This window comes from Cupressus sempervirens, chromosome 10 (assembly GCF_028749045.1).
Source record: "Cupressus sempervirens isolate cs-2001-9-10 chromosome 10, ASM2874904v1, whole genome shotgun sequence".
Lineage (NCBI taxonomy): Eukaryota > Viridiplantae > Streptophyta > Pinopsida > Cupressales > Cupressaceae > Cupressus > Cupressus sempervirens.
The window spans coordinates 442,000,260-442,022,393 of record NC_143127.1 but is presented as its reverse complement, the minus strand read 5'-3'; positions in this window follow the sequence as shown (position 1 = coordinate 442,022,393).

Genomic DNA, 22,134 nt, shown 5'->3' with positions numbered 1-22,134 from the left:
TTTTTAAAAATAAACTACTTACACATTTATTCTAACTTTTACAATTCTCTAATAAAAGCCTACAATTTGTTTAGTTAAGAAAATATTACTTATTTGTATATGTTCCTTGTAAGCTAGGGTGATACTAATAATTCACACAAAGATTGTCTGCCTCAATTCATCTCATCAATTAAATTAAAGAATACAATCTATATGTAAACTATAAGCACTTGTGGGTGACCATTTGGATTTCGTAGAGCTTATTCCATTAAAAAATAGTGTAGTGTTGCTTTAAATATTTGAAATACTCTGCAATAAAATATTTTAAGGGGCATAAGAAAATAGTTGATTCTTTTCCATTAGCACAAAAATGGAAAGGAGAGAAATGCTAAAATCAAAATGCATGCCACTTCTTTTGGTGCATTGTTCCAATTTTTACGTTCACCCTTAAACATCACATACTAATGAAGAAATTAAGCTTGGAAAAAATAAGTTAAGTTTGACTATTTAGCACTTTAAGTCTAGAAATCAAACCTTAGTGTGTGATGTTTAATCCCTCCAAATTTGTAAAAGTCTTCGGAGTGAAAGTGGAAGGATTATAACTCCTCTCCTCCCATGAATTCCATGGGTACAACGATCAATGGAGATAATGCTGGAGGAGAATCTACCTAAATAATCTATATAGTTTGTTATAAAGATGCACAACCCATGTTGGGGAATCTTCAGTCTATTTCCATTTATGGCCATGTTTTTCACGAACTCTGGTACCCTACTTCAATTTCACTTTTTTTTTTGGTCATTTTTAACTTCCTAGATTAAAAAAAGAATTTTCCCTTTGTAGATTCCAATAAAGGTTGGATTACATCCCCCCAAACAACAAGGCTAGTTGTCCTATGTGCAAACACTTGTTCCTTGGAAAATACCTCTATAAACCATGTCAGCAAACTTTCCTAGCATAAGACTGCCACATTGTTTAAATAATTTGGCCAAATTTTTCCTAGAAGAGAATCCTATTGGCTTAAAAATCAGATTACCGATATGATAGAAAGAAACAATAGTGATAACAATCCATATTTTTTATTGATTGAGTAATATCATAAAGGAGAAGAATTTAGATCGATTGAAGTATAAATTATGTTTGACTCTCATACTAAGAAGCCTTAACATTCCAATGTTATAAAGAGTTAAGGAAACATCTCTTGATGGCATCATATCCTTTGAAAGTATATGCATGAATTCAACCTCACTTCACATGGAAATGATCAAACATTTCTTATATCTTTTCATACTCAATTTGGATCATTGAGATTGGAGCAGCAGTTGTACATGGTTAAGACACATATAATTGGCATTAAAGATTTAAAAAATAATGCCAAGATTAGATATCTACATTAGAAAACAATATTGGAGTTAGAAGTAGTATTACACATATCAATTACAAAGATAATGTCATTGCTCAAGATATAAATCATATAAGAGATTAGGTGGATCAACAGAAGATTGTTTGCACATTTCAATGAGATATCAAACACAAATCAATATAATATATCTTGTGAATTCCAATATTGTGATAAATTAACAAGTAAAAAAATCCTCTTGGTTGACCATAGAAATCACTACCTTCATAAATGTACTATTATACCAAGAAAATTGGGATTGAATTTTTCATTCCCCAATTTTTTTTTGAGTAAATGTTCAATAGAAAGAAGTATAGTGTAATTAAAAATAAGAATTAATGTCCAAAGTTTAGGAATATAATAGGAAGGTTATTACACTCTTCCTTATGGGTGGATTGGGTGTCTTTCTATCAAAATGTTGATATGTCAATGGGATAACAACCCTCTTAATCATCCTATTATCAAAGACTTGTGGCACCAAATCCTTTAGTTTAGGTCCTGGAATGTGTGGAAGGAATGTAAGAATCATTTTTTTTTTTTTGTGAAGAGGGGAAAACACCAAAGGATATTTTCTAGGCTATAAAACAATAGGTGATGGAAAACCCAAATGTTGTTTTCTTTAAGGAGGGTCTACATATTCTAGATCTTGAGGATCAAAGAGTTAAACAAGTCTAGATGCTAAATCATAATTTATGCAACATAAAATGGTACAGGATTTGGAAGAGAAAATATAGTAAACATGCACCACTAGATTCTAGATGATTGAAATGTAATGTGAATATGTGATCTAAAAGTAACTTGGGTTTATGATGGGGTCACAACCCAAGACCAGAATGGATACAACAGGAAAGGGAAACTTTATTAACTATGAAAATATGCTAATACACTTAGTGCAGAGAAAATAGACTCCAAAACATGCCCTATGGGCTTACAATAGTAGAAATCTGGAGATAATTTATTCTTCTAGTACCTCCTCTCAAACTCCACTCCGAACTGCCTTTTACAATGCCAGAAATGTTCTTAAATAGACCCTAAAGGAGTAAGGATTAGGAATACATTATAGAAAGTGCTTGTTGACACCCACCGCCAAAATACAAGGATCCAAAAGTCGCATTAGAAGTCGGCGCAAAATTAGAAGAATCCAAAAACTGTAACCGATCTTTCGAGAGGCATAACTTTTGAACCGTAGCTCTGATTGACAAACCATTTACATTTTTGAAAAGCTCTCGGACTTCTCTATAGCCCTATGGACTAGCTGCACACATCCCCCATTTTTCAAGCTCGTAAAAGTTCATTTAGTGCCTCAAACCTAACTTTGAAGTATTCTTAGGAGGTCTCCAAAAACTAAAAAATTACAATAACTTTCTAACCATGGAGCCTTTTGACCTGATTCTTTTTCCTAAATGTTCTAAATTACAATTATAATCATCCCTCCAATTTACACCTTCTAACTCACCATAATTATGGCTCAATTACATTGTCCTATTTTTTTGACATTTACACATATCCCAAGGTACTTAAAAACTCTAACTCAGAACTCTAATAGTGGAACTGTGAGAGTTGGAACCTTTATTTGACCCAAATGGGTATCCAGAAATGAAAACACATGAAATAGAAACTATGTCTAGGTATATTTTTTTGGGTGACACAAGATTGCCCTTATACCTCTAGATGCTCCTACATCAGTTTATCTACAACTAGAGGACTTATAAGGGATTTGAAAGGGGACATGATAATAGGATTTCACAAATCATAGGACATTAGCACTAATAATTTTGTTAAACCTACGACAATGCGTTATGGGTTAAAGACACTTATTGGATTGGGTTTCAAAAATGTGGTTATTGGAAGCGGTTCTAAATTATTATTGTCATCCTCAACATGAGATCCTCATGCCCTTAGAAATTGTTCAATATCAGTGATGGTTGTAGAGTTATTCTAGAATCTTTTGACATGACTACTATTAGTCATATCCTAAGAGAGGGTAATAAAGTTACTAAATTTATGGCCAATTAGGGACTTTTTCAGCTGGACTAGACTAGAATCGAACTCATGGGTAACCACCTCAGATCAAAATCTATACTTGTTGATGATAGGGAAAAAAATGTAAGGCTATAAGGTGGGTAGGAAAATTTCCCCTTTTTTTATGCGTGGTACTTTATAACTTGGAAAAAAGCCAATAGGTGAAAAAATCTTGATATTGAAATGGAAAGATCTCAAAACTTGCACATAAATAAGGAGGTAAAATGTCACTTTAATGATTTGGGATTATGTGGTAGAATAAGAAATAAGGCTTTCAAAATACTTGAGAAAGGTAAGTTTAATGAGTACTCTTGCTATCACTATTAGCTAATGATGACTACTAAAATGAAGATGAAAGGGTAACTAATGATATGGTCATAATAAGTAGAGAAAAAATTATGGTTAGAGGTGGGATAAAGAAAGGAACTAAAATTAGTAATTATGACAAGAAATGGATTTACAAAGGTTGTGATTTCATGTACACTTGGATAGGATCTAAGGGTAAAAGTAAGGATTTTGGCATGTTGCATAATCCTCATATTAAAGCTAAACATCTAATCTTGTATGTATCTTGTACAAATATTTTAATTTGAGTTATACTTTCATTAACCCTTTGACAAACTTTTTTCTTCATTCTTTTTATCCTAATTTGGAAATTGAACATGTTGCTCTTTAGCATCTAGTTTCCATTCTTCATAGTGCTCTTGTTGCCCTAAGTGGTTTGGTTATGTTGAAGGAAGAAACTACCCAATATTTAAAACAAGTTATAAAAATGGGTCATTTTTCTTAAGAAAGTGGAACCTAGTAATTGCGATGAAACTGCAAAACATGGTGATGTTTGGGAGCTTTTTGTAAAGGATGGTTTGATGCCCTACCTACAAGCTCTAAAGTGATTCAATAACCAAATTTTGATAAATTTTGTTAACTCTTTACATGAGGATAAGGTGGCCATTAGTAGCATTAAGTTTTTTTTATCAATATTGAAGTTATTATAGAAGCTACTAGGTTGGAATGCTCAAGACAAAATCTTGAACAAAAAAGAAAGAGAGATGACAACGAATTCAAGAGGGAGTTCTTTGAAAAGGGAGAATAAATTATGGTTGATCCTAATAATAATGGGTATGCTAGATCCCCCCTCCCTCCGTTGTGTGCTCTGGTTTGTTGTTATGTAATGAATTTTTTACTCTAGAGAGAATATTCACCACTTTTCAAAGGTATCATTGCCCTCTCCTAGATCACATCAGGCATGGAAATAAATTAATATATCATTTTTAATGTTTTCATCCCTTCAAAATACTATTGAAAAAGCTTAAAACCCTCCTCTATGCCAAGAGCTTGTGTATATTCTCTATCACTATGTGTACAACAATGCTCCCACCATAGGTCATGGCCTAACGTACCCTAAAGTCCCTAAAACCCAACAAATATCTCTTTGCATTGAGCTTGTTAGTAGTGATCTGATGCAAGAAAAATTCCTTTCCAATGCTAAGAATTTCACTTAATTAATACTATTAGGAACATTAGAAAAAGGTTTTCCCCAATCTATGGTATCTCTCTAAAAAAATGCTCCTTAATACTACCTTTCAAAAGAGGAACACTATTGCTAAAAAAATGTCTTCACTCTCAAAGCTAGAAAATTTGGCAAAGCCAAAAAATTGATGTAGCGCCCAAGTATCTATACATAATAATAGGTCACATAGAAGAAAAACATATTTTAAAAAATTATAGATCTACAATACATATATTTCGAAACTCACATATTTTCCATTCACCAACCATCCTTCTACATCATTACATTGCTTCTTTAATAACTAAAAACTCTCTAAACTCAAAAAAGTACAAAATTACCTTTTTAGATAGGTTTATAGAAATCTTTGGATTTTCCATTTAAGGTAACCTTCAAAATTAAATCCTAGAAAGTTGAAATTAAATTTTGATTTTCCTTAAACTATGACAACAAGACCGACCAAGTAATCTTCAAATTTGGAAACAAAGTTATTGCAAAAAAAAATTCTTAAAAAGGCACAAAGATTATGGAAAGGGAGTTTTAGGGGTCTAAATGAATTTTTTGGAACCTAAAAAAAATAAAATTTCTAGACACCATAGAGAAGAGAATAATTGGAAGGCTACCAAACTCCTCCTAATGAAACAGGTGTAAAAATTTGAGAGAAACCCCACATCCGTGTCAAAAGTTATAACTCCCAAAAGTTGATGCATATTCTCCCCTTCTTGAGAGAAACACAACTCCTCCAAGTGACTATTGCAACTTTTTCAAATCCAACTGAATCACTTCTTACTCAAATAACCATTTACTCTCTATTTATGGTAACCTATCTCACTGTATCAAGTACGACCATGCCTTGTGGAGGTAGTTTTCTTGTTAAGAATTTTGGCTATCTTTTCCTTCTTACTAAGAAGGTGATGTTGCTAATCCACTTCCTATACATCACCTACCTCTAGAAAATATACATGGAATGCATACTAATCAACAACATTAAACACAAGAGAGATGTCAAGATTACCTAGTAAGCTAACTTTAAAAGCATTATCATTGATCATTTTAATAATTTTTCAAGGCCAAATCTTTTTATACTTCAATTTATGATAGGTGCCCATAGGGAACCTCCCACACCTCAAGTAAACCATTAATAAGTTGCCTAAAAATTTTTTTTTGTCTTTGAGTAGCATCTTTAATAATCCTATATCTCACAATATTGGCTTGTAACTTGTGTTTGACATCTTGTTGGAGTTGGTGAAGGTGTTCAACAAAACCTACTCCATCGTCACTAATTTTGTCTCCCAATGGCAGTGACACAAGACTGAGAACACTTTGAGGGTTCCTACCATAGACAATTTGAAAATGATATTTTCTTGTTGATCTATTAATAGAACTATTATAGGCAAATTTTTTCTGGGGTAATGCCAAGTCCCACTATTTAGGCTTTTCACGAATGATGCATCATAACAAATTTCCAAAGCTTTGATTGAGTACCTTTGTTTTCCCATTTGTTTGAGGATGATAGGCACTACTAAACTATAACTTTGTCCCAAATTTCCTCCAGAGAGTCCTCTAAAAATGACTCAAGAAATTAGTATCTCTATTAGATATAATAGTCTTTGGAAGGACATGTGAACAAACAACTTTTGAGAAGAATAGTTATGGTATTCTAACTGCATCATTGGTCTTTTTATAGACAAAAAAAAATTATATTTGAAAATTGATCAAAAACTACAAAAAGGGAATCATTGCCTCATTGAGTATCTAGAATACCCAATACAAAATCCATACGCAAGTTAGTCCATGGTTCACTGGGTACTAGTATAGACCTGTATAATACTGTATTCTATGAATGTCCTTTAGCCACTTGAAAAATTTTGCACCTTACCACATAGTTAGTGATGTCCCTCTTTATCTTGGGTCAATAATACTTATCTTCAACTAAGTTTATTATAATGTCCTTTCCAAAGTGCCCAATCAGTCCACCACTATGAAATTCCTTGATAATACTTTCCTGCATAGAGCCACCTGGAATACATAGTTGTTTCCCTTTAAAGAGGTTTCTATCCTACATAAAATATTCACTTTTCACATGTTTTGACTTGCCAAGAATTGAAGCCTTTAACTATTCTACAATCTCCCAAAGATCATTATTAGTTTCATATAATTTCTTAATAGTGTCAAAACCATTACTTCAGTTTCTATGGTGGTTAATAGTGTAGAATGCATGCTCAAGGCATCAGAAACTTGGTTTGTTTTCCTGGACTTATGTTTCAAAATAAAGGCTATTCAACTTCTTTTGTGTGTTGAGGAATTTTAGAGAAACATGATAAGTAAATACCACTAACTCTTGTGGGACCAGATAGTGTCTCTAGTGCCTTCATGCTTGAACAATTGTATAAAACTCCATATCATAGGTAGAATAATTCATTCTCACTTCATTAAATTTTCCACTAAATATAGAAAAAATATTACATATTTGGCTAAGAATAACACTTATTCCAACATAAGAAGCATCACACTCTACTTCAAATACTTTTTTAGAATTTGAAAGAGCCAATATAGGAGCTTCAGTTACCTTTTTCTTCAAGAATTTGAAACTCTCCTTACCATCTATTGTCCATGTGAATTCGCTTCCTTTGCTACAATCTATAGTGGGTACTACAATACTACTAAAATTTTGAATAAACTTTTGGTAGAAAGTTTCCAATCCATGAAAAATTTTACACCTATTATGATTAGACCATTCTATGATGGCCTTGACCTTTTATGGATCCATCTAAACATCATCTTCAGAAACGACAAAGCCCAAAAATATCAAACTAGTTTTCATGAATATGCACTTTTTAAATTTTGGATAGAGCTTCTCTTTCCTTAGTACAGCTAGGATGATCCTAATGTGTTTTATGTGTTCTTTTATTTTTCTATAGATTAGGATATCATCAAAATAAACTACAAAAAACTTACCAATGTAAGGTCATAGAATAGTACCCATCAACCACATAGATGTACTAGGTGCATTAGAGAGCCCAAATGACATAACCATCCATTCATACAAACCATCTCTTGTCTTAAAATTTGTCTTCCATTGATCCCCCTCTTGAATGCAGATTAATCTTGTTGAAGTACTTAGTCCCCAGTAATTTATCCATCATGTCCTTTAAATGAGGAATAGAAAACCAATACTTAATGATAATCTTATTAATTGCTTTGTTGTGAGTGCACATCCTCTATGTGTCATCATTGTTTGGATTCAACAACATGAGTAATGTACATGGACTCATGCCTTCTGTACCCAAACCTTTTTTCATCAAGTATGTTACTTATTTATTCATCTATGCATGTTTCATTGGATTCAACTGATAGACTACTTGATTAGGTATATGCTCTAGGAATAAGATCAATATAATGTTGAATATCCTTTTTTGGTGGTAGACCATCAGGTAATTCATTAGGCACAACATCAAAAAAAAGTCCTCTAATACTTTCATTGCATCTGTTGACATCAAGTTTTCTTGTTCTTCTCCTCTTTTTACTACTAGTGCATAACAACATCATGTTACTTTCATTTCTTTGATAACTTATTTCCTAGAAAATATGGTTTCATTGTTCTTTTCATCCTTAAGTGGCAAAAGAATCACTTTAGAACCATCCTTTCAAAATGTGTGGGTTTTTTCTCCCCATAATGTATAACCTTCCTATAATACTACAATGGTCTTCCCAAAAATATATGGAAAGAATCCATATGGATAACATCAAACCATATCTCATCCTTATAGAGTTTTCCTATGGAAAACCTAGCTAAACATCTTTTATCAACATTTACTTCATTTCCTTTCCTAAACCATACAATACGATAAGCATGAGGATTATTTTCACATTATAAATTAAGTTTCTCTGCCATTTCTTTAGACACCATATTCTCACAACTACCCCCATCAACAACAACTTTGTTGTGATGTGGAGTCTAATCAGACTTGGAGGTTTATTCACCATGGTTTCCCTCCAAATTATTTATATAGGGGTTTGGGGGCAATGCCCCCAAGATGAGATCAAGGGGCAACACCCCTGCGAGGACTTGGGGCAGTGCCCCAGGTGCACTCCCTATCGCAATATAGGGTGGGTTCAAGGGGCAACGCCCCTACAAGGGTTTTTGGGGGTAGTGCCCCTAAAGTAGAAAATGCCCTTATATTGTAAAAGGCATCAACTACTATTTTTCTATTATTCTAGCCCTAATTTTGTAAGCAGAAAAAATCTTGTATAAAAAGGGATTAGGGTTAGGGATTTTTATAATGTGTGATGTGAAAATTGGTTCTTGTGGTAGTATTGAGCTATAAGGGATTACAGATTGTAATCAAGTTGTAATCACTAGATAATAATAATAGTGGACTTTTTGTTGGTGGATGTAGACCAAGGATTGGGTGAACCATGTTAAATCTTGGTGTCTTGTGTTCTCTTCTATGTGATCTATTATTTTCTAATATTGGTTATATTTGCATATAACTATTATTTCTATTTGAGGTTAGTCCTAACCAACTGGACATATCTTTCCACTAGAAGTGCATCTAGTTTTGAAGATGTTGGTTTGATGACATGAATAATTAGAATTATTTGGAGGAACTTATTCCTATTCTAGGATGATCAATAATCTCCTCATCATGAGGATTTCTCCCACATCTAGTGTAACTTCTTGCTCTTCCACTTCTATCTGAACTAGGTTCACTCTAGGATGTCTTCCTTGATTTTTTTTGGCATGGTATAATTTGAGGATTTGAAGGCTTTGTATCCTTCTTCACCACATCTGAAATAGGTGAAGGGCCTCTGTTGGTTTTCCTAGCCTCTTCCTCTACCATAAGCTCATCCTCTTTGAAATCCCCTTCCTCTTTCCTAGTTTGTAGGATCTTGTCTAGTGTTTGTTGTTGGCCTATGTGTTGAAGACTAACAAATGACCAAACTAGTAGACTTAGTCATTAAAGGTGTTGTCATTGTTAGTAGCACTCACAAAGGAAATAAGACTATTAGAAAGGTACAATCGATAAGGCACTACAATGCACAACTCTAAATCATATAAGAAAGTCTAAGTCAGAGGGGATATGAGAGCCCAAGGGAGGTGAAGATAATGGCTATCCACTTAGAAAAAGGATGATAAGTAAAGTCATCTTGCACAATAAAAAGCTAAGTGATAGAAATAAATGAACAGATTAACAAGCAAATCCAACTTGGATATCATGATGAACATCAACCAAGAAACCTGTGACTGCTCAATCAAGTAAAGGGTAAGAGTGCAATCTACATCACATTTGATGGTGATGGGAATAGAGATCAAGGAAAAAATGGAAAATTTTGAATTTGAATTCTTCCCAACTATGAGAAACTTCATTATTAAATTCTTTATTTTTAAATCTTATTTTATTGATAATAGATTATATCATATGTTGTTATTTATCTTATTATACTAATCATATATATGATTTTATTATCATATTAATAATATATTATATTACAACATATTATATTATAATATAATATTATTTTCTATTTATTGAATATTTCTTGTATGATTATTTAAAATTGTATTCTTTACTTATTATTTACTATTAGATCTTATTTTGAATGGTCACATCACACGAGAACTAAATTTAGAAGGAGGAATAAATGAAGTATAATGATGATGATAACTAAACTAACATTGGGGCAAACCTTGGGGATGTCCCAAATCGAGATGAAGTTGGTACTACTAAAAACAAGTCAGTGCACTTGGAGGAAGGTAAAAAATGATGACAGCATTAAAGGCTAAATAGAAGCCCTCAAAACAAAATTGCTACAATAGAAGAAGTGATCCCTCTCACTGTCTCATTAGGTGACCTAAAAAAGTTGTGTCCTCTCTCTACAAGATGTATAATGACCTCATGTAGAACATTGTGGCAAGGGTCGTTGAAGGCAAAAGTAGAATTCATAGGTTTCTGAAAAAATAAATAAGGAACATTTGGAGGACTCAAATGAGGAGGCAAAAGAGAAAAAGAAGAATCTAAAGCTTCTCTACAAGAAGTAGGAGGTTATTTAAATAAGTTTAAGTGATTTGAAGCTCTTATTTTAAAACTCTAGCTTGTCTCTTACTCGAGTGCAACAAGCAACCAACCAAGGAAGTTAAGCTTGTTGAGGCTACAAAAAAAGATGAATGAACTACTGTTGTCTAGAAAAGATAAAGTAATGTTGCTTCTAAAGAAGGATCCTCTATTGTGAGTCAACCCTCATAGGAATTTGGTCTAAGAACCTCTAGTGTGGCATGTTGATTTCTTCGCTCCCTTTTCTCTTCTCGTCGCCTCCTTCAAACCCTGTTTCTCAATGGATGACAGGATACACTGATACAAATTCTTGACCTAACTGGGTCTACATGCTATAAGAAGCTTCAATGATTTCTACACAATCCTTTCATTATTCACATAACCTATATGGCTGAAGTGAGCATGCTAATGGTGGGGAGAAAAGGAAGTTCCTCTCCATTGGAGACCCCTCTCTCGACCCTTCCACTGCATTCTTGCATAATAATTTCTCCTTTCTTAGGGATGAGGATAGAATGCAAGCCTTTTTATGATGAATTTTTTATCTTGGAATATGTGGGGACTAACATACCTCCCTCAAAAATTCTCTATTCATGATACTAGGTGCAAGCTTGGTCACTTGTATTTTCTCTACCTTTAAGAAGTCAAATTTTTTGGGTTTCTTCTCAACTCAGCTTGCCAAGTTAGCTGGCTGGATAGCACCATATTTTCTTCACAGGCTGAAGCTATCTAAGGTGGTGTTGTTACTCTTCTCTCGCCAAGTTTAATTTCTTCATTTATTTGGCATGGTCTAGATCCCATGTAGATAATTGTGTGGGTTCTAGTGTCTTTTTAGAATCATTCCTTTGGTGTTGTCAATGTTTATGCTCCCATTGATGCAATGGAACACTCTCAACTATGGCATTAGATGATAGATCATCTGCCACCTATCACCTGGGTTTTATGTGGGGATTTTAACATGGTTGAGTCAATTTCTGAAAAAGTTGGTTTATTGCCTTTCTAATGCATTGTTGGTGAAAGAGAAACCTAATTTTACACATGTAATAAATTGGGCCTGTTTGATCTTGATGCTAACTATCACCGTCCTGGTGAGTTTTGGCATACTTGGTCCAATTTTTTGAGCTAATTCTAACAGAATATTTAAAAGGTTTGATCATCTTTCTTCCTTTCTCTGAAGATAGGGAATTACCTATGACTCCCCTATTGGATGTGACCTTTTCAGACCACTATCCCATTTACTTTTTGATTATCTGGCAAACAACTCATCCCCATACATGTAAAATACAATTTTTCCTTAACACTTCTCTTTTGGCTCATGATCCCACCTGTATTCATATCTTGTGTCTCTGGAACATTAAACCCTAATACCACACTCATCTTGGGTGGATTCAATGGTGGAATGATGCCATCACCCATATTGTGAAGTATCTTCGCATTTACAATAGGCAATTGGCTAAGTACCTCTATAGATCCTATGAGACTACTGTCAAAGATATTTTTACAACTTCTAAAGCCTTGGCCATGAACCCCTTTTATATGAATCTATAAATCATGCTTGCTAAACTTTTCCACCAAAAGAAAGTTGTAGATAGATATACCGCACAGGGATCTCAGATCAAGGCCCACCATCATTGGTTGGAGGTTTTTGATCAGGCTTCCAAGGATTTTTTCCAAGCTCTATGAGCTTGTCATTCTTTTGTTGGTATTAAGAGAACCAAGGAAGGTCACCAAACTTTGTGTGAGCTTCCTAATATTCTCTAGGATTTTGTGTGCCATTACAAGAAGCTTTTTACTGCACAAGTCTTCTTCATGAGATAAATCTTTGCAGACATGCATCTTTGTACCCCCAATAGGATTGGACCTGAGAAACATGCTTTTTGTAAGAAAATGCTCACACTTGTAGATCTTAATGAGGCTATATTTTTTAAGGCAAATGATAAAGCTCTTGGGTGTGATAGTTTTCCTGTAAATTTTATAAATCCTCTTGGGATGCCATAGGCCCCAACTTGCATAAAGTTTATCTTTAATCTTTTCATACTCAATCTCTAGGGAGCATAATTAAAACAAAGACAATATTAAATTCATACCTAAAGTTGGTGTCACAAAAGATATCTACAGCTAACAACCCATTACTCTTTTGAATGTCTCCTACAAAATCATTGTCAAATTTCTTTCCCTCAAGATTCGACATCTTCTACCATAGATTGTGTGCCCTTAGAAGATTGGCTTCATTAAGTTTAGATATATTCTAGATAATATCATTGTGGTATGGGAAGACATGGAATGGGCCAGTCAATATAAACAACAAGCCATGTTCCTCAAAATTAACTTTGCCAAATCCTATGACTGTATTGAGTGGTCTTTCATTTTGAATATGTTGAAGGTGTTGGGGGTTGGACTAGTTTTTTTGCTATTGTTTCAAATGATTTTTTGGGATGCCTCTGCATGCATCACCATTAAGGGGTGACAATTTGAGCCCTTTCGGTTCTATAGCTCTATTCACCAAAGTTTCCCACTCACATGTGCTCTCTCTATGCTGGCCACTGAGGGGTTTGGTTACTTACTTGCTAATGCTACTTATGTTGGTCAAGTGTGTGGTATTGGTCTCTCAAACTCCTTCAAGAAACTAGTTAATAGTCACTTCATTGATTATTCCTTTCTCACTCTCATTGAGGATGAGGAAAACATTTCTAATGTCTTGTAGTGCTTGGACACTATCTGATTGGCATTTGTCTTAGCCATTCAATGGCACAACTATCTGTTACCAAAAATCCCTCCTTCTAGGGTTGCCCTAGCTTGGGTAGTACCAATGGAAATGGGTCAACCATGGTGAAAATTTTCACTTTCTTAGTGTACCCTTTTCTTTCCAAGCATCCCCTATGGATCTTTGGAATAATTTCCTTGCCAAGATAAAGAAGAAGTTGGAATAGTAGATAATTACCAAACCTCTTTCATTAGCTAGAAAATCCTAGAGTTGTTCCAAAGTGTTGGTACCCACTCACATTTACTATTCTTCTTATTGGGTTCCTTCGAAGGCCTCCTACCTCAAGCTTGAGTGATTGTTGTGTGATTTTGTAGGGCTACTTATGCCTCTCATCATGGCTTTCACAAAGTAGCTTTGAACTTCTATTGTTTTCCTAGGAAGTCAGTGGCTTAGGCCTGATCTCTACCCAACTATAGGTATTTCCCTTTGTGCCAAGTGGGTCATTTGAGCCCTCATTGCTAATGAGGCATGAAAAATTTTCTTGCGACATTATACTTCTTTAGGCTTCCTAATCAATCAACCTTCCCAAAATGGGATTAGCTTTCACACTCTTCTGATTACTCATGAGCCAATAATTGCTAAGATCATTTGGAAGGTCTAGGAAGCCATCAAACATTAGCTTTGCTGGGTGTATGGGTTCAGAGATGGTCTCTCTATGAACTAGCATAACTTATGGTGGTCTCCCTTGTTTACTATTCAAGGGATCCCTTTGGCCAAAGTCCATAGTGCCAATGTGATGCGTTTTACAGACATCGCATCAAAACTCCCAAAGATTTATTTTCCACAGTCACCATGAGCCTCCACTCTTGTGGAGATATGTAGGCTCGGTTCTACTTAGCTAGTCTAGATTGATAGACATTTGATCTTCTAGTTTTTGTGGTGCCTGAGCATGTATGTTGCACAAGCTTGGTATTTTGTCAATTAAGCTTTGGTGGAAGGATTGGAAATGGTACCCTACTACTCCCATGACCAACTATAAGCCTAAGTTGGGTTATTAGTGGTTGGTCCCCCATTTTCCTATGGTGGATGTGCTCAACTAACACTGGCATTTTCATTCTTATCAGCAAACTTGGAGACTTAGATTCACCAATGTTTGGAAAGCTATCATTGAGCTAGAGGATGCACACTTTGCTTGGTGCATTTGAGTGTTTCGGGCCCTTGGTGCCCTTTTTGTGGGAAACTAAAGACTTTTCTGAATATTTCCTGGTTTTGTAGATCTGTCTAGGAGTATTGGTACTGGATTCATGATTTCCTCAAGCCTTTGCACTCAAAAGCCTTTTCTTGGCATATGATTTTGTTGGGGGATTCGCCCAAGCTCCTCTTTAAATACTCTCAGATTTGGCGTGCTTTTAGTTTGGAGATTTTGTTTACTCTATGGAAGGATAGAAACATTGTCTTATTTTCTCACAACTCTCTTAATGTGAATGTTGCTATGTACACTAAAGCTTTAATGATGTAGATTCGAGTACAGACTGACAAGGTGGCTCTAGAGGTGGCTCACCTTCAGGATCTTTTGACTCAGTCAGGGGAATGTGCCATGTACAGTGGTGAGGTTGCCACCTACTATGGCTTATGTAGACTGTATGCAACCCTGTGGCCATCAGCAAGGCCATAGTTCTTCTAATCGCCAGTCTCACACTCCTAGGTCACAGCCTCCCTACTGCTCGTCAAAAAAAGAAAAGATCCAATTTGTGGTCTTTCAGATGATACTTTGTTAATTTTTTTGCCTTCTATCTTTTGGGAATTAGACTTTATAAACTCTACTAGTAACTTAGTAGTAATTATGATGACGATAATACTTTCAAATTTAATATTTTAGTGAACAGTATTGTCAAGAAGTTTGTTTTCTTTTTGTTGATAGCGATTGAAGGAAGTTAGCTTATTCTACTTTCGTTCAATGTGGTTTTCAATTATTTTGTTGCTTGATGGTTAGTGAACTTTAGGCTATAATGACATGTTGTTGTGCTCTGCTTTTGTTGTAATGTTGGTGCTATGATGTGTCTTGTATAAGTTTAGAGCATTTCCCTACCAACTTAATAAAAAAAATTCTTATTCAACTCTTAAATATATGTATAAATTAATAGATATGTGAAAAAGTATTCATAAATGAATAAAACTCCTTTAAAATTATGTACAATTAAATACCCCAAAAAATAAAAAATCTCTCAACTACATACCATAACATTTACCAAATTACACAATGTAGAAAACAAGTACATACTTTCAACCTTCATTGTGATCAAACTAGTAACAAAATTAACACCTTAGAAACTCATTTGAATCAATTAGATAACATAATAACAAGAATTAATATATATTTCCTTAAGCATATAAATAAATTTTATAAACATTTGTCCTCCTTTCACGAGTTTAAACCTTTTTAAACCATTTTTTTCCAAATATGTCCCCCTCATACATAGCTTAAGTATCATCAATTTATCAACGAATGCTCCATTTTCAAAATGTTCTTGTGAAGTTCATATTATTATCATTATAATTAATACCAATTTTCTACCATTCATATTATTTCTTGTTTTTTTGTTTCTGAAACTTTCTACAATTTGCATTGATATTATCTTTTACATTTATCTTCTTCAGCAGCAATAGCAAGACGCCCATATTCTTCTTAAACTTGTGTGTTATCTATAAATGAAGTGTAGAAAAACTGGGCGAGATACGCACCTTATCCTCCACCGCCATTGGCTATCATGGCATCTGCTATTACTCTCGAAGGAGATGGTGAAGATATTTATAGCAGATTTGACATTTCAAAGGAGAAATGAATGAGTTCTGTCTCATTTTGGCCACTCCTCACATGGATCTGCTCGATGCATCAACACCACTGCCTCCCTCAAACAAAACACCGGCCTCACTCAATTCCAACTGTCCTCTTCTCACTTCAGATATTTTGCAGTCCCTACACTGGAAAAGCTTCCAGACATTGTCAGTGTTGCATCTCAATCAGGCCTTCCAACTCATGATGTGCATCGTGATCATCTTTTGCTACTCTCTGTACATCTCTATAAAACCATGATTCTTGCTTCGCCTCTCATAGAAATATCTTAGAAGATGGTCCATGAACGAGTCTAGTTGGTGAAGATATTCAGCAACGTTCTTTGATATTTTCTCTGGATATTTATGCATAATGAAGTATTTGGCAATGGAATACAAAGCTGTGATAATGCAATATGGAAAAGGCAGTAGGAGAAAAGAGAGAGGAAGAGTAGCTCCCAAGGGGTGCGTGGCAGTGTACGTGGGATAAGACGAGGAGGAGCAAAGTCTGGTGCGTTTCATAGTTGGAATACATCAACTCCACCACCCATTCTTCAGAGAGCTCTTGGAGGCGGCAGAGAGAACCTATGGATTCTACCACACTGGCCCCCTCAAAATTCCATGCAAGGTGGAAACCTTCAAGAAACTCAAACGCATGATTCAGAAAGGGAAATAATCCTTCCTTCCCCTCAAGGTTACTGGTAATTATTGATTGTGGGATTGTTGCTTGAGGCATTTTATCCCTAGGAACTCTATATAAGATACTTGTGATTAGTGGGTTGCAGTGAACTTTTATATCTGTCTATTCTTCTCTTCATAAGAGACTTCTGTATCATATTTGTAAGTTAGTTATCAATTACCATTTGAGGGTGTGTAATATATTAATTCTTGGACTAGAATCTAGTAAGAAATGGATGAGACCTCTCTATGTACTATATTTGAGTAAACTAAAAGTTTTCCTTTGTTTTCAAAAGAGGAACTCTAGACTATAGAACATCAAAAAAATATTATTAAAAAAGAAAAGGTAAATTATACAAAGATCAAAATATAACAAATGCAAATTAAAATGCTATGTGCATCAATAATATAAAATTGTACCATCACTCTTTGAATCTATATATCTCAACGTTAATTAAGAAGATTTTTTCTTTTATTCATGATTATCAAATTAATATTATTAGTTGAAATTAAAAAATTAAGACACTTAACCACTTAGTTACACTCGTATTCACTAATAAACATACCCTCTAACATAAATAGCTTTTGTCAAACTTAGAATCATGGTACTCCATAATTTGAAAACTATCAACTTGGTCCATCTTTCCTTTTCTATTTTACTTGGAAAAAAAAATCTTTATTGTTTAGATTGTAAAAAATATTAAACAAAGAGTGTTACTCTCATCCACCATTTACCATGATCCTACTACAAGCTATTCTTGAATGAGATGCCTACTCATGTTAAACTACATTGCAATTCTAGTTTCTTGTTCTTTCTTCTAACGTTTCATGCACAACTAGTGGAAATTCCTTGAAATCAAAGCATTGCAGCCGACATAAAGGTAAATGAGTACATGTATATTTCTAGTTATGCACAAAATGGATTTTTCAAATGCCTTGAAATTCTATCTAAATAATTCAAAAATAGGATTGAAAAGATGTGCTCCAAACATTTGCTCTAAAGGAAGCATGAAAAGAAAAATGATTTCATTACAATATCATGAAGCAGATGATTTCAATCAAATCAGTCTCATTTTTTTCATGAACTATGATTCAACACTGAATTATCAGTTAAAAGTAAGACAATCTCAAGTAAATTTAAAGAGCCATTGATATAACTAGCACTTGCACCTTTGATGGTGCAAGGGGTTACGCTAATAGTCTTATGTACTTTTGAGTATTTGCTTGAGTATTTTTTTATATATAATGAAATGGGACAAATATTAGATAGTATTCAAACACAAATAAGCCAAATTGCAGTTTTAAAGTGAAACACTATCAAGAGCTAAAAAAATGATTAGAATTTGAGATAGAGGGGGAAACCAGAAACATAGCATGCAAAGATTTATGGTTCAATTGTGTCATTTTGAGTTATTGTCACAATCAAAATACAAATGCTTTGTTTGAAGAGCCATCTGATATAGGCGGTCCTCCTCTTTCTTGCATATAATGGTATATGGATTTCTTTTCATTTTTGAGTATCTTTCAAAAGTGAAAGCAGGTCGGATATGGAGATCATCTATTGTTTTGACTCTAGATATAGTTGTAAAAGTGAGTCCTTGTCTTTCAATTCCACCAATATCAACTATTGCTTTCTGTAGCATAAGTCCTTGGGATTTGTGTATTGTGATAGCCCATGACATGGTGATTGGGAGTTGTCTTTGGCTACCTAATGTGATTGACACTATTGGAACACATTTTGGTTCATCTTGATTCCATGGCGGTCCATTGTAGTTTTCAAAGCATATAACAACATACATGGGCATGTCTGGTGGCTTGGTGCCTATTCTATAGACAATATCTGTGATTTCATCTATTGCTCCATTGATGAGTCCTACTTCTATCCAAATGTTTGTTGTAAGCATGACGCATTGTCCTATACAAAGGAGTACATATTTTTCCAATTGTTTTTCATATGCCTCGCTCTTATCTTTGCATCCAAAATTTATTATCGTACTTGTGGCGATTGGACAATTTAATGGTTTTAGCATTTTCTTATTATGTAGTTTCACTGCATCATTTGTAGCATGTAGATGTATCGACCTATTAAATTCTTCATTTTCATCTATGCATAAGTGGATGTCTATATGACTCATTAGGAGTTCCCAATCATGTTGTGTAGGGTTTGCCTATCATACATTGTATAAAAGCTGACAAAATTCTGCTTGTGTGGTAGTTTCACCTTGTTGCTGGAAGATAGTCTGGAAGGTAAAATTGGAGTGAACTACTCCCAAATCAACTTAGCACTTGAATGCAATGTATAAATTGGTTTATCCATAATAGGGGGTAGCTATGTGAGGTCACCGAATAGAATAACTGATACTCCACCAAAATGGGCATATTGCCAATGAGGAAAGGCCTCTCGTAATCGAGTATCAATTTTTAGTAGGAGTTTTGGACCCAAGAAGCTCATTTCATCAATAATAATGTACTTCATATATTTTAATTCTTCTTGGAATGCTATTAATGCTTGATCTTGTAGCAGTTGCATATCCTTAATAGGAATCCTGATCTTTGAATGTATAGTTGTAGTATGTATATTGAATGCAGCAACACCTGTGTCAGCTAAGAGGAGTAATTACACCCTCTTTTGGTGTGCCTTCTTATTGAACATTTCTTTTATGGATGCAATTAGATAGGATTTTCCCATGCCTAATGTACCTTGCACAATCATGCGTAATGGTTCATGTGATTGATTGTGGTCATGCTCCATAATTATTTGGAGTACTAGTCTTTGCTCGAGAGATAATGTATCGTGGGGATTGGTGGACACCACAGGTATGGTATTAAAATAACCACTAGTCTTGTTCTGAATTGTGTTGCATTTGCACATAGAAATGGTGGGATTGTAATATGGTCCCAATTATTGTTTATATCAAATTCATGCCTTTCGAGCATATTTAATTCATTGAGTATTATAGTACATAATGGTCCCATTTGCGAGAGAATTTTCCATTCGTATACACCTAACACATCATTCGTATCTTGATTACCTTAATTCTCTTCTTCATTATCATCTTCTTCCTCAAAGTTGCTCTCAGCATCATTGGTGTGACTTACATGCCACACAGTGTAACCTGTAGTATTCATTTGATACCAATTGTTCACTATTTGTTCTTTTATGAGTCCTATCTTTGTTTCTATATTACAAAAAATCTTATATAAAAGTAACTTCCTCCAATAGAATGTCTCAAAATGTTTGGATTCGATATGTGGCATTTTATAAAATTTTGGATAAGCATTGACAATAGCTATCTTTTCTCGTGTTTTCCATTTGCATCCTTTTCGATTTGCAACATATGAGTAAGATCATGCAAATTCAATCAAACTCAATGTTTCAAGTTCAGGAGGGTGGTTCACATAGGAATGTAGGTAACTAGGTTGAATTTGACCATTTCCTAGCTCTCTTATTATTCGATGAAGCACTTTCCATCCAACATTTAATGCTACGAACTCTCAATTGCAAACAACAAGTGGTAGTTTTTGTAACATATGGCATGTTTCTTGTGCTCCAATATCACATTCAAAAATAACTTTAGATAAGAATTTATGATATGTAGACATGACTGAGTCATTTCGCTTTTGTGTTATAGATATTCTTTTGAGCATTTCAGTACATGTCTTAGATCATTTTTCTACCTTCGCTACATATTTGGAAATATATTTCAAGACTAGTTTTTGTGAAAGGACAGGTTGGAAATCTATGTTCACTCTCCAAATCAATAGCATCATTGCATTATGTATATTTAACCTATCATCATTTCTTGCAAGTTCATATTGTACTTTTGCAGTTTTGTCACGTGACCATATAGATACATCTTTCTCTTTCCAAGGGGCTTCATATTTGCAGGTGACTTTGTTTCCTTTCTTGCGTAGACATGTATGCTTAGTGCTTTTAACGTGTCTTTGAACTCAGTTTACTAGTTCTTCGTAATCATGAGAAATATTTATAGCAAAGGTCTCAGCTATGTTTAGAAGACAAGGATCATCTAAGGGAGAATGATATACCATATTATTGTGAAGGCATGCATCTTGCAAATTCCAAGTAGTAACACAAATATCAAAAAACTTTCTAGCATGTTCAACTTCAATGTTGTTTTTCCAATCTAATGTATCCATATTTGGTGCATCTGGCCTTGAGACAAATTCATGTATGTGTCAAGTTCCTCGATGTTTCCATTCAGTTCTATACCACCACTCTATTGCACCAAGGAGCTTTTCAATCACTTCCTCTCGAAATATTGTAAACCTTTGATGTAGGTATAGTGCACCAATGTGTGGATTATTACTGACATTGTCTGATCGTTGTTTTTTTTTTACATACCTATATTTATGTTGTCCTTTAATAACATCTATAAATCTGGCCATTTCATATCTATAGCACTCAATGTAAAGAATAGGGTAAGTGGTCCAAGTTGGTTGATCATATCTAAAAGGTTTGCACAATGTTTTTTCCAAAATGGCCTTGTACTCCACATTGTGGATCCAAAGTGCATAAGTTCTTCTGCTAACTATGAATCTAGGAGCTATTTTAAATGTGTAGATAGATCCTCTATGGTCATTGGGATATTTTCTTCAACATTCTTTTCCAAAAAAAAACAACTAGGCTTTAAGTATGATGGCATATCATCATATTGTGAACTAAATATCAGAATCTTGGGTATCTTCCAAACCTTTGGTCTTGGCACTTTATTAAATGGACTACATATTCATGCATGTATACTATTTGTATTTTTGGTTGCAATAGAAGTGCAACACCATTAGGGAATAGGGTTGGAAATGCTAAATCTAGAAGTCCCTCGGTATTATACTCATTTATAGGAGATGAATCGATGTTAGGCCAATACATGATCATGTCTTCTGCAACATCTTGTAGATCGAGCTCCCTCTTTAGAGTATCTAGTACTCATTTCTTAATTGGAA